Source organism: Acomys russatus, chromosome 32, assembly GCF_903995435.1.
Source record: "Acomys russatus chromosome 32, mAcoRus1.1, whole genome shotgun sequence".
NCBI lineage: Eukaryota > Metazoa > Chordata > Mammalia > Rodentia > Muridae > Acomys > Acomys russatus.
Window position 1 is genome coordinate 36,072,832 of NC_067168.1, and position 6,183 is coordinate 36,079,014.

Below are 6,183 nucleotides of genomic sequence, written 5' to 3' on the forward strand. Positions count from 1 at the left end.
AGGAGTGCATTTTTCACAGTTCTGAGGGATGGAGGTGCCAAAAGGATTGGTTTCTGCTGAGGCCTCTGGCTTGCCAACACCTGTGTTCTCTGCATCCTCACTGGACCATCTTGAGAAACACTCGAGGAAAGAGAGTGGAGGACAGGACCGTTCTCCAAGCCAAACAGCCACCATTTTAGAAGTTCAGCTGTATTCGTTCACAAAAGACCATCCCAGTTGAGCTAATTGACTGTTTATATCCAAGAGAGGCCCAGCTGCTCCTTGCTGCCTGCTGTGTGCAACTTTGCCCTAAATTGCACAGGGCCTCAGGGAGGTCCTCGAGGAGGGGCTAGCATTTATATGGGGTGGGGAGCAGAGGCTTCATCCTTGCCAGTGTGGGGAGTCACAATTCCTGCTGAGGATCCTGCATTCTTTGAGGGGGATGCACCCACACTCCAGAAGGCAACGCTTGCACCTGTGCTCTGTAGGTAAGCCCGATAAACTCACTGCTTTTCCCAAAGTGACCTTTGAAGGAACTGTGCCTTTGTTGGTCTTTGGGGCCTTAGGAGGGACAGACATGGCTTCCCTCTTCCCCTGGAAGGAATGTTAGCAGCAGAGGGAAATGTCACTCATCTTCCTGTTGTCTTTGTTTTTGGCTTTTGAGATAGGGTCTCCTGTAGAACCCTGCTAAGGTTGGCTTTGAACTCTTGATCTTCCCACTGGGCTGGGATTACAGGAGTGTCAAGCACACCTGCCTCTTCCTGTTCTTTTAAAAACAGACTACTGGAGCGGGACATCGTGGCGCACACCTTTAAGCCCAGCACTTGGGAGGCAGAGGCAGGCAGATTGCTGTGAGTTCGAGGCCGGCCTGGTCTACAAAGCTAGTCCAGGACAAGGCCACACAGAGAAACCCTGTCTCGAAAAACCAAAATAAATAAATAAATAAATAAATAAAAACTTCTAGAACAGGGCTCTCTCTGAACCTGGCATTTAACCTAACTAGCTCCTCAAAGGATTTTCTCCAACTCCCATCACTTTGGAGGTTGAGGGTTCAATATATGACCTTTTGGGGGAGGGAGCAATTTCATCAATTGTACTCTGTCTCATCTACTCTAAAGACCATGTATAGCTGTGTATAGTGGTGCACGCCTTTGATCTCAGCACTCAGGAGGCAGAAGCAGATGGATCTCTGTGGATTCCAGGCCAGGCTGGTCTACATAGTGAGTTCCAGGACAGCCAGGGGTACATAGTAAGACCCTGACTCAAAAAAAAATTTTAAATTAAAATTAAAAATGAGACCAGGCATGGTAGCACAGGCCTTTAATCTCAGCACTTGGGAGGCAGGTGGATTGATATGAGTTCGAGGCCAGCCTGGTCTACAAAGTGAGTCCAAGACAGCCAAGGCTACACAGTGAAACCCTGTCTCAACAAAACAAAACAAAACAAAAGTTGAGGTTGGTGGGTAAAGTGCTTGCTGCACAAACATGAAGACCTGAGTTCAGATCCCTAGCACGCATGTAAAAAGGCAGGCACGGTGGTGCTTTTGTATCCCCAGGGCTGAGGAGACAGAGTCCCAGAGGCAAAATGGCCAGGCAGTCTTGCAGGATACAATGAGTTCCAGGTTCCCTAAGAGACCCTGTCTTAAAAACCAAGGTGAAGAGGGACTGAGGAGACCCCATTATCTGTGCCTGGGGAACAAGTGAGTGTGTAAGGGAACAGGTGAGTGTGCACATACACTCATGTACACACCACACACGCAGAGAAAGACCTGAGAAACAGACCCGAATAGCACAGTGCATCTGGCTGTAAAACAGACATGTGGGAAGAATTCAGGCAAGAGATTGAAAGTGGGTTTGGAAGGGCAGTGAGCCGGCTAAGTGGGTAAAGGTGTTTGCTATCAAGCCAATCAGTCTGAGTCTGACTTAGAACCAACTCCTGTGAGCTATTTTCTGATTTCAGCAAGTGCTGACATGCGCACACCCTCTTTAAAAAAAAATAGATAATAAAGTAGACTTTGAAGAAGAGACGTTCTCTCAGAGTGAAACAAAAGAAGACGGTCTCCAAGGCAGAGGTGAGCCACTGGGCAAGGTATACGCAGATTGGGTGGGAAGTAGGAATTGGGTTTGGTGACCTGAACAGGGCCCTTGAGGACAGATCGCAAAGACTCCGGCATCACAGAGCTGAGCGGTCAGATTTGTTTCCTAAGCAGTTAACTAGAGGCCAGACTCCAGGCCCAGGTCTGCAATCCAGCTACTTGGCAAGCAGAAGATGAGGGTCACTCTGTCAAGAGCTTCCTGAACACAGGGACAGCCTGTGCAACTTAGTGAGAGCCTCTCGGTCTCAGTGAAAAGTGAAAGGGGCTCAGCACTGAGGAGGCAGAGGCAGACGGATCATTGTGAGTTCGAGGCCAGCCTAGTCTATAAAGCGAGTCCAGGACAGCCAAGACTACACAGAGAAACCCTGTCTCAAAAACAAAACAAAACAGAAAAGGGAAACCGGGGATGCAGCTCAGCACTGAGACTCACAAGACCCTGGGTTCTGTCCCCAGCTCTTCAAAACCTGAGGATGGAGTGAGTGAAGGCCCACTGAAAATGGGTTATAACAATTCAGGCACTGGACGGAGATGAGTTTGAAAGAGAGAACACTTTACTGAAACAAGCTTACTGACAAGTGGGGGACTTTTCTAGAACATTTTGCCTGTGTTCAATTCCATCCAGCAACTGGAAGTGTGTTTCTGTTGCTACTTCTGGCTACTTCTCCTTGGTTTCTCTTGTCAGGTACATTTAAAATTTTTTTCTATTTGCTTCTGTTTGATTTTGTTCAGTCTCTTTGTTTTGAGACAGGGTCTCACGTAGCCCAGGCTGGACTGGAACTCCAGATTGCAGGGCTGGGGATGCCACTGACGGAATGCTTTTCTATTGGACACAAAGTACCGGGTGCAATTCTAAACACTTGTGAGCTAGGTATGTCAGGTCCTTATTATCCTAGCAGGAAGCAGGAGGAATCCACAGGAGGCTCGGAAATTCAAAGTCATCCTAAGCTACATGGTGAGTCAGCCTGGGCTACAGGAAACCTTTTCTCACAAGAAATACTAAACAACAGAAACAAGTGTCAGGAAATCAGTGTGCAGTAGCACACTTAGCCTTATTTTTATTTATTTGTTTTTAATCTCATGATGGATATTGTATTTGAAAAACTGGTGAGAACAGCTTCAGACCTGGGAAGGAACCTTCCTGACTCTTTGGTCACTCCTGTGAGGTAGCCAGTGGGGCTGGAATTCTGGGATCATATTAAATCCAGGTAGGTGTTTGCTAAGCCACTGAAACTAATCAGAAATGTAAGGCTGGGTACCTTTGGTAACTTGTCAACCTACAGGGTTTGTACTCTGGGGTCACTGCCCGAAACTGACAGACACTTTCGACCAGCACTCCACCTTTGGTAGACCCTGGATACAACCGCTGATCCCTACCACCCTACAAGACTTTCAGAAACCCTGTGGGTTATGCCGGCCACCTTATGATCTACACAGCAGGCAAGTGACACCTGAGCTCACACAGCTCTGATGGCTGGCTCACCTGTCTGTGTTCCTGTCCTCTCTGGATGTCTGCAGCACCCTGTTTGCTCTTCGATGTTTGTCTGCCTGTTTGTGTTTCGAGGAAGAGGTGGTCCAACCGCCTGGTCTCCTAGTGACCGACAGAAGCCCTGGTTTCCCAGCTTGAACCTCTGCCCCACGGAGTTCTGTCAAGTCTGTTGCTTTCTGCCGGACAGCTCTGTGTATTGCATGTGGCAATTTCTTGACCGTATTTCTTATCTAATGGGGGGAGGGGGCAGTGATGTGGCTTGTGTGGGACCGCTAGAATATTCTCTGAACCAGAAGAACTTCCCTTTGAGGATAAACACCTCTGGATTCTTTCACAAAGGAACCAGTTGATGAAGGGGGATTATATGTAAAAGAACCTTGAGAATCAAAATCCAGACTCTGTAAGTATTGTGTTTTGTTGTGCTTTTCCCACGGCCATATTAGGAAATGTGTCTCAAAGACCTGGCTGTGTCCTCCGGAGGGCCAGGAAAACCCAGACTGAAGTGTGAGCAGGAAACAGTAGAAGCCTGTTCAGGAAGGTTACCACACACTGCCAGCAGTCTGTGTGGCAAAGAAGGGACTGAGTGTTGGAGTCGGATGTATTGATTTCTATCTGCGCCTGCTTTCTTTCCTGCCATGGTTTTTGTGTTGCTCTGTGATTGTGATCCACAGGGTGGCCAGCACCCTCTCTGGGGACCCTAGCTGCCCCCCACCCCGTACAGAAGTTCCTTAATTCTTGGGACCACCCCTCCTCACCCTGGCATTTTCAGACAGCGTGCTCTTCTCTCCGTGCTCTCCATCCCACACTGGGTCTTGTCCTGAATCTTTCTGTAAGAAAAGCCCAGGGCCAGGGAGCTGACTCACCCAGTAATGGAGCTTCCTGAAGGAGCCCAGCAACTGGGTTCAATTCCCAAAACCCACACTAAGGTGGAAGTAGAGAAGCAGCCCCCACTGAGTTGTCCTCTGGCCTCCATACATGTGTTGGATCAAGCAGCACGGTTGCCCCATGTGTACCATGGACACATACAAGCACACAATAAAATAATAATAATAATAAAATAATAATAATAACAACAACAACAATAATTTTTGGTTTGGTTTGGTTTGGTTTTTTTTTTTTTTTTTGTTTTTCGAGACAAGGTCTCTCTGTGTTACCCTTGGCTATCCTGGACTCACTTTGTAGACCAGGCTGGCCTTGAACTCACAGCGATCCACCTGCCTCTGCCTCCCGAGGGCTGGGATTACAGGCATGCGCCACCACGCCCGCCTGTTGTTTTGTTTTTTTGAAACAGGATTTCTCTGTGTATCCTTAGCTTCCTGGACTCATAGCAATCCACCTGCCTCTGCCTCCTGAGTGCTGGGATTAAAGGTGTGTGCCACCATGCCTGCATGTATGTCTGTTCAGTCTGTGCATGTCTAGTGTCTTTGGAGGCTTGGAGAGGGTGTGGGATCCCCTAGAACTAGAGTTACAGACAGCTGTGAGCTGCCATATGGGTGCTGGGAATTGAACCCAGATCCTTTGAAAGAGCAGCCAGTGCTTTTAACCACCAAACCATCTCTCTAGCCCCAATAGAGGCTTAGTTTAGTGAAAATATTAGAAGGTAGTAGAAAAGAGGAAAGAGGGAGCTTGTGAGCCATTCAATGTGGCTACTGGGGACCCAGCTCCATTCCTCGGCAAGAACATTTAGCCACTGAGCCATCTCCCCAGGCTGGGACTGTATTAGAGGAAGTACCTGCGGGGTGCGATTTGAAGGGTCTGCCTTTCTCCCTTCTTCCCCCCACCCCCACCCCTGCCCTTCCACCATGCTTCTCTGCTTCTGTCTCATCACAGCCCAGAAACTATAGAGCCAGCTGGTCATGGACTAGCAGCTCTGAAACCGTGACCCAGAGTAGACATTCCTTTCAAAAAGTTGTTTTGTGGCTATGCATTCATGTGTGCATGTATGTGTTGAGTCTGGGTATCTTCAATTGTTTCCTTCCCCCCCCCCTTTTTTTTTTTTTTTGAGACACGGTCTCTCGCTAAACCTGGAGCTCGCCATCTTGGCTAAATTAGCGGGTCAGCAAGCCCCAAGAGTTCTCCTGTCTCTGCCTCCCGTGGGCTGGAAGTACAGGCAGATACTACCATCCCTGGCTTTTAGATGGTGCCAGGAATTGAACCTGGGTCCTCATGGTTGTGTGACAAACACTTCCCCTCCATTGTCTTCAAGACAGGCAAGGTAGGTCTCGTGTAGCTTAGGCTGGCCTCAAACTTGCCATGTAGCTAAGGGTGACCAGGAACTTCTAACCCTCATGTCACCTTTTTCTGAGTGCTGGGATTAGGCATGTGACATTGTAGCAAGCTTCCACAGCACCGAGTGCTGACTTCGTGCATGCCAGGCAAGCACATCCCCACCTTATTTCTTCCTTTATTTTTCTCAGGCATTTGGTCCCAGTAGCCAAAAACTGACTAGCACAATGGTTTTGCCCATTTTATCTCATGTTGCTATGGTTACCTCACTTTTTTTTTTTTTTTTAACTTTGAACCTTCCTGTATCTTTTTACTGCAGACATCTATCTGGTAAACAACATATGGATGGTTTTGCTGATGTGGAAATATTTTTTTGTTTAATGGAAATATTCCATCA